This window comes from Nannospalax galili, unplaced genomic scaffold, assembly GCF_000622305.1.
Source record: "Nannospalax galili isolate Female #2095 unplaced genomic scaffold, S.galili_v1.0 scaffold586, whole genome shotgun sequence".
NCBI lineage: Eukaryota > Metazoa > Chordata > Mammalia > Rodentia > Spalacidae > Nannospalax > Nannospalax galili.
This window is the reverse complement of record NW_008355363.1, coordinates 1267839-1275967: the sequence shown is the minus strand read 5'-3', so window position 1 is coordinate 1275967 and position 8129 is coordinate 1267839.

Genomic DNA, 8129 nt, shown 5'->3' with positions numbered 1-8129 from the left:
TATCAATGAGATCTAAATTCATCACTAAATTTTCTGCTCTCAAGTAAGAAGAGTTATTAACTATTTCAATTAAAAACTCCAAACACCACACTAAAAAAGCAGAGGCAGGTTGATCTCTTTGAGAAGGAGGCCATCTTGATCTATATAGTGACGTTCAGGCCAGCCTGGGCTACAAGGAATCCCTGTCTCAAAAAGATAAAACGAAAACTCCAAACTGTTAATATCTACAATTTAGAATGTTCATATATTTTAATAACAATTTGTTATCTTTGACCTAGTATTTGATTTTATTTTTGGGATTTTTTTTTAGTCTTTTGGAGACAGGGTCTCCCTGTAGCCCCAGCTGTCCTGGAACTCACCATGTAGACCAGGCTGGCCTTGAACTCACAGAGATCTGCCTGCCTCTGCCTCCTGAGTGCTGGGATTAAAGGAGGTTATATTGAATGACATAACTCAATTGGGTACATATTAGACCACAGTCAATTGGCTACATATTAGTAGAAAAATTTGAGGTAGGTGATACATTCTCTGAGTCATATCTATGTAAACTCCTGCATACTGTTCGTTATTTCCACTTCTGATATACATATATGAACACAGAAAATAACTTCATTCCATGAAATTTCACTGGGCTTAAACAATTTTTTCTATATACTAATCATACATAATTTGAGAAACAGTATATTTCTGAGGGATGATTCTATGCATATTGTTATTAAAACATATTCACACTGTATATTTCAGACAACACGAGAAATCTGACTAACTGCAAGTTTGGTAAAAAGAGTATTATGTGGGTAAAACCTGACAGGAATCTCTTACAATCAGGCTTCCCTGTGACAGTTATAGGAACATAGGACTACTGGTGGATTTTGCTCTTGTTTTTTATTTCTCTTCTCTTTCTCTTTTATAACGGCAAGCATACAAATGTTATAAAACTCTCTCTCTCTCTCTCCTCTCTCCTCTCTCCTCTCTCTCTCTCTCTCTCGGTTCACTGACAGTGAATATTTTTCTTTCCTGTAGGTAAAGAGCTACAAAACCCAGAAGAAAAAAATTTATATTGATACAAGATACATCCAATATTGTATTGTTGTGTCTAAGTTGAACCTAAAAATGGGAATTCGTCCTGAGATCTAGGGCCATGAATTCACGCTATCTTTGGAAACCTTGAGCAATCAACCATCTGCTTCCTTTTAGAACAGCCACTGCAAACTTGGAATTAGAAACTATCTTTTAAATGTTATGCATGTGGATATCCAAATTAAATTTATAGAGCTGGTTCTTAAAAGAGATAAAATAAGATGTAAGAAAAAAGTAAAATTAATTTTACATTTCTATTCTTGAATATAGTACAAATATTTACTTCCAAATGTATATGATCAGTTCTTTTGCTTAAATTTACAGGCATTGCATTCACTATTAAATTCTCACTTCATTAAAATCCTAGAAATAATTGGATCTAAGTAAAATACATTCATAAGTGTTCCTAAAACTCATGATTAATGGCTGTTCACAGATGCTGCTGGGAATGTAAACTTTTTTCTCCACATTCTTAATCTCAACTCTATTCATCTCAAGGAAATAATAACCTAGTGATGCTTCATCCGCATTGGGTATATCTTCTTAATTACTCATAAGAACCTCATTTCACTTTCCTTATCTGCCATCAAACACAGATAAATATCTCTGAGCATTTTATTTTGTAAATATCAGCTTTTATCCTTCTAATTTCTCTTGTACTAAAAATCTATGTAGGTTCTCTTGTTTAGCCATTTTGAAGGTATTTTTTAATCATTTTTGTTTCTTTGCTTGAGAACTCTTTGTTCTGGTTCTTAGCCAATCTTCTTATTTTTCCTTTAGTTTCAGGACTATATTTATTTCTTAATTTATTCTTTGAACCATTCATCATTCAGTAATGTATTGTTTAATCTCCATTTGTTCCAGTAGTTATTAGGGTGAATTTCACTGTTAATTATATATTTTATTGCATTGTAGTCTAATAGAATGCATGGAATTACTTCAATTTTTTTTATTTGTTCAACCTTGTTTTATGCCCCATGATTGTAACAACTTCTTGGTCATTTGTTCCTTCGATTAAACGAAATGACTATCTCTTCTGATTAACTTCAATTTAAAGTCTATTTTGTCACATATCAGAATTGCAACACTTTCTAGTTAATGACATTTGCTTGGAAAATATTGTTTCCATCCTTTCACCCTAAGGTAGTACCTATCTTGAAAGTGAGATGAGTTTCTTGAAGACAACAAAAGGATGGATTTTGTTTCTTATTCCATTCCACTAGCCTGGGATTCTTGACTGTGGAGTTGATTCCATTGACATTTAATTATAAATGAAAGATATCTATTGATTACTATCATTTTACTTTGTGTTCTTGGCCTTATTTTGTGTTTCCATTAATTATACCTTTCTTTGTTTTCTTTCTGTAACATCTTGGGTCTAGCCATTCCTATCTTTGGTCCTTTGTATTACTTCCAGCATTCTCTATAAGGCTTGTTTGTTGGACATGAAATCTTTATGCCTATTTGTGCCATGGAAAAAATTTTCTGCTCCCATTCAACAATGGTAGTTTTGCTGGCTAGTGCATTCTGTGTTGTCATCCATGGGAATACCTCCTAGGCTCTTCTGGCTTTCACAGTTTTCCTTGAAAAGACAACTCTAATTCTAATGGGTTTTCCTTTATAGGTAATTTGTTGTTTTTCTCTGGCAGCTTTCAGTACCCACTTTTTGTTCTGTAACTTTAGTATTTTTTCTTTGATATGTCATGGGAAGTTTTTGTTTTGATCATGTCTAATTGGTATTCTGTGCCTCTTGAATCTGCAGAGGTATGTCTTTTCTTAAATTATTGAAGTTTTCTTCTATAATCCTGTCAAAGATCTAGTCAAGCCATTTGTCTGAGAATAGTCTCCTTCTTGAATGCCTATGATGCATAGATTTGATATTTTTATGGTGATCCAAATTTCCTTCATACCCCATTCTTTGTGTTTTTTAATTTTTCATATTCCAGTTTCTCAACTTTGTAATCCTGTCTCGGTATTCTGTTTTCCATTTCATTCATTCTTCTAGTAAGGATTTCTCCTGTCATTCCAAATTGGCTTATTTATTTTTCCAATTTCATCTTCACTCTGGCATGGGTTTCATTCAATAGTTCTAGCTCTTTTGTCAATTTACTTTTCAAGTCCTTTATTGCTTTTGTTATTTCTTTCAGCCACATAATTGTATTGTCTTGAGCTTCCATTACAAGTACATCCATATCCTCTTTGAGATCTTTGAATTGTTTCTGTATTCTTTAATTCTTTTATCATGTTTATGATTCCTCTTTAAAATTCTGTGTTGGGGGATACCTCAGGGTGATTCTCATTGGAGTACACATCTCTAGGACTGGTGAGATTTTTTTAGGGACATATTCTGTTTGTTGCTCATACTATTTGTGTTTTTACATTGATAATTTTACATATGGATGGATGTTTTTAGTTGGTTGTGTATCTTATAGGAAATTTTATTCTGCCTTTTATTTTTTGTTTGGTTCTGTTTATATTTTTGTTATATCTTGGTTCCTTTTTGACTAAGTGTCAAATGTTAGTTTCTGTATGCTTCAGGTTCTCACGGGGTAGTAGCCTGGTGTGGGTAGTAGGCATGTCTGTGTTAGGAATATCTGCAGAGGGGCCAAGGGGCAGACAAGATCTAACAAAAGAAGCTGGAAAACTGACCTAGTCTGGGAGCAAAGTATCAGGACATCAAGCAAAGGTGTGGACTAAGAGGCTATTCTAGAGATCTGGGCAGAAAAAGCAGGAGTGGGCCTGAGCCCAAGACCAGAAGGGAGACCCAGTGCAGGGAGAGAGTGGAGCTCTAAGGTTGCAGTGGAATCAAAGAGCAGTTGGTTGGATCTGACCTACAGAGTTAGTAGGCTGGTCTGTGGCAGTCAAATCGGGATGCTGGGGTAAGGTGGGGGTGGGGACAGCCTGAGGAGAGTCTAACAAACTATGCGAGAGGATTAAGGTACTCTGGGTTAGGAAGCTAGCCTAGAGATATGAGGTAGAAGAGCAAGAGGAGGTCTAAACCCAAAGCTAAAAGGAGGAAAAAGGGTTTTTCTATTTTATTTATTTATTTTTTTGAGTTTTTTGTGAGACAGTGTTTCCTTGTAGCTCCGGATTGCCTGGAGCTCTCCATGAAGACCAGCACACTAGGATGATCTCATTCTCAAAGATATCTGCCCTCCTCTGCCACCTGAGCACTGGGATGAAAATATGAGCTACCACATTGGCCATTATGAGTCTTAATAAAATGTGTACGTATGCAAAATACTCTAGAAAATAACATTTCTGTGTCAATTCTATGAGCAAAAAAATGATTCCAAGTACCCATATTATCAAAATAATCAACCTACTTCCTAAAAAGTACTTTATATATCTCCACTGTGAGATTCAAATTGATGCTGTTATTTGATGAATAATTAATGATTCATTTTAATTCCCTGAAATTCTGAGTAACTCATGTATGAAATCTTCCTTAATTTATTCAATGCTTAGCATATCTCTTAACACCTACATTTTAGAAAATAATTTTTGTATCAATTAAATTAATGCCTGATTTACTTGACATAGTTTAACACCAAAATTCTTAAATTCCTTAGGGACAAATTCCTCTCACACATAATTTTCTACAGATTTTTAAATATAGTATAAATAAGTTAAATGAATCTTTATGTTATCATTTGTTAAATTATAGGTGTTCCTGAAACTCTCTGTTGGTCAAAGAAGGAGCTCTTTGTCAATCAGGATTAAAAACTCAAATACATATACAAACAATTTGAAAAATAAACAAACAAACAAATCATTAAACCCAAAGTAATTTCAGAGTTCAGAGGAAAAAGCAGTAATAATAAGAGCAAAAATGTATCTAATAATGACTGGAAAGGTGAGAGACAGAAAGACAGTTCTTTAAAGTAAACAAGTGTGAAGGAATATAAAGATACTATCAGAGAATGAAACTGAGATTAGAACTGGTAACATAATAATGTACATGAGAATACTTTGCATATTTATAGCCAACATGATGGATAGCCTAGTACAAATGCATAAATTTCTGGCTCATGCAATATACAAAATTATATCATGAATAAACAGAGAATGAATGGAGTAATAATAATCAATAGCAAAAAAAAAAAAAAAAACCTTCTGCACTGAGGAATGTCTGGGGACACAGACTTCACACACTGGGCCTTAACAGACATGTCAGAGCATATGGGCTCCAGTGCAAGCACTATGGGAAGGTGCCATTGGAGACAGGGTTATAAAGATGATTAAGATTGTTTGAGGTGCTCTGTGTGAAATACACAAAAATTCAATAAAAATAAATTTTAAAAATAATAATAAATTTTAAAAAGAAATATTACACTAAACCCCACTAATATGGACATGTTAATAAATGTTAATACATGTAGATCAACAATTAATAATTTAAAAAAAACAAAAATATCCAGACAGGACAAAATGATAACACCATAAAATATTACCAAATACATAAGAATAATTAATACCAAACCCTTTCAAAGTTACCTAAAGAGCTGAAGAAGAGAGAGCACTTACAAACTCATTTTACAGTGTCAGCATTACGCTCACACTGAAGCTTTATATGGACACTAGAAAAAAATTAAATTAATATTCTCAATGAACATAATTGCAGCCTGCCTGAAAAAAAATAAATAGTCCATGAAAGGATAAAAGATTATTCTCTAGAATGTGAACATCCTTCAAGAAACACAAATCAATCAATATTAGGTACCAGATTAACAAAATGAAGTGTAAAATCACAAGATTACTTTAATAGACACAGAAAAAAACACTTTAGAGTTTTAAAAGCATTGCATGATATAGAAGAGAAATTTTCCTTCAATTTGATATAGAGGTACTATACCTCAGCATAAAAAAGTTCTATTATAAAAATCCTATACATGATACTAAACTATGAGAAGCTGCAAGTTTCTAAAATCAAGAACAACATAAGCTTGTCCATACCCAGCACATCTAATATAGTTTTATAAGTCTTAGTAAGTATTATTGTAAAGAAAAAATAAATACATTCAAATAAGAAAAGAAAATATGGTCTCTGACTACAGATAAGATTTTATATAATAAAAGACAAAAGATTCCACAAAAATAATTCTAAAACTAATAAGCAATTTGAGTAGATGGATACAAAATCAGTTGCATTTAAATTACATGACTAGTGGAATAACCTTCAAATAAATAGGGAAAAATTCCCAATTCCAATAGCCTCAAGAAGAATAAACTACTACCAATTCTTATATAGGCCAGATGCCTAGGAAGTTATCTCCTGTCTGTACTGTTTGGTAGACTACATACTCTCCTGCCACCTCCAAATCCTGAAAATAAAAGCTTATGTAAAAGCCTGTCTAACGTTCTGGACAAAAATAAACAATTTTAGCCATTTCAATTCACACTAAAGGACTTAGCACAGATGGTCATTAAATGTGTTCATCATAATTATTAATATTATTACTGAGATTTTTGAGTTTCATACAATAAATCTCGATCACATTCGTCCGCCCTGAGAAGTAGAACCATGAAGGCTGGTCCTTTAGGTCAGCCTGAAATCAAGATCCTCCTGTATTAGGTTTCCCATTGCTAGGATGACAAGTGTTTGCCACCATACTTGGCCAATATCTTTCTTGAAAAATGGACATTTTAAAACCAGTAAATTAGCTAGGGTGTATAGCAACCATGGATTGCCATTACTCTTATCATGATTTGAATCAGAAACACACCCAGATGGATCATAATTCTGAGTGCCAAGTCTTCTGTGTGTAGCACTACTTTGAAGTCTGTAGAAAGTTTATGAAGTGGGGCCTGGCTGCAAGACATAGGTCATGTCAGGAGGGCTAAGACTTTGAAGGTTACATCTGCCCTCTCTACATCCTAGTTCACAGCCATGTGAAAACCTACCACCATAGAAACGACTGCCTTGCCATGCCATCCCCACTACAATAGGTAATATCTATCTGAATCCATGAGCTAAAATAATCCATTCCTCCATTAAAAAATAAAATACAGGACCGGGCGTGGTGGTGCATGCCTTTAATTCCAGCACTCGGGAGGCAGAGGCAGGCGGATCTCTGTGAGTTCAAGGCCAGCCTGGTCTACATAGTGAGTTCCAGGACAGCTGGGGCTACAGGGAGACCCTGTCTCAAAAAGATCAAAATAATATAAATAAAATAAAATACAAATAATATACTTAACCAAGAATTTGAAAATATATAAACACAGAGGTATAAAATTATGAGAGAAATAATGCACAATAAACACAAAAAAAGAAACATCTCCCATAGAAAAAGAAAAATTAATAATTTAAAGTTCCCTACAGATTCAATGCAATATATTGCCCCAGCCCGCGAGATCAGCAACGCGGAGTACCTGGATTGGTGAGTGGGAATGTGGATGAGGCAAGAGACAAGAGAAATGGAGACAAGACAGCATTCTGATCAAGTCTCGTTTATTGCAGCTCAAGCATGAGGTGAAATAGAGAATGAGAACAAAGAAGTAAAGAGTGAGTAATCATATCAGTCAAAACACAGGGGCCCTGACGCACTCTAAGGTTGGAATCTACTGATTACTGGAGAACAGGGCTGTTCACTGGAAAAGAGAACAAGGCCACGGGCCAAGGTTGTGGGCCCCCGGCTGTGAGCCAAGGTTGTGGGCCAAGGCTTTGGGCCCCAGCTGTGAGCCAAGGTTGTGGGCCCCAGCTGTGGGCCCCGGCTGTGAGCCAAGGTTGTGAGCAGAATGGAAAGGTCACCAACTCAGGTCTGTCAGCAGTTTTGAGAAATGGCTGAGCAAATGGCTGAGCCTCAGGCTCCCAACAATATATGTCAATTTTTATGAAACATTTCACATAAATAGAAAATAATCTTAAAATTCAAATAAAACTGAACAGTACTCTTAATTGAAAAGTGAATTTTCTTGAATATAAAGCTCTCACAAGGCAATAAGATTTCAAAACATAACACCGCATTCTGGCTACCAAAACAACACCCTATCTGAACAAAAACAGATGCATTGACTAATGGAAGAAAATAGATCAATAACAAGTAAAG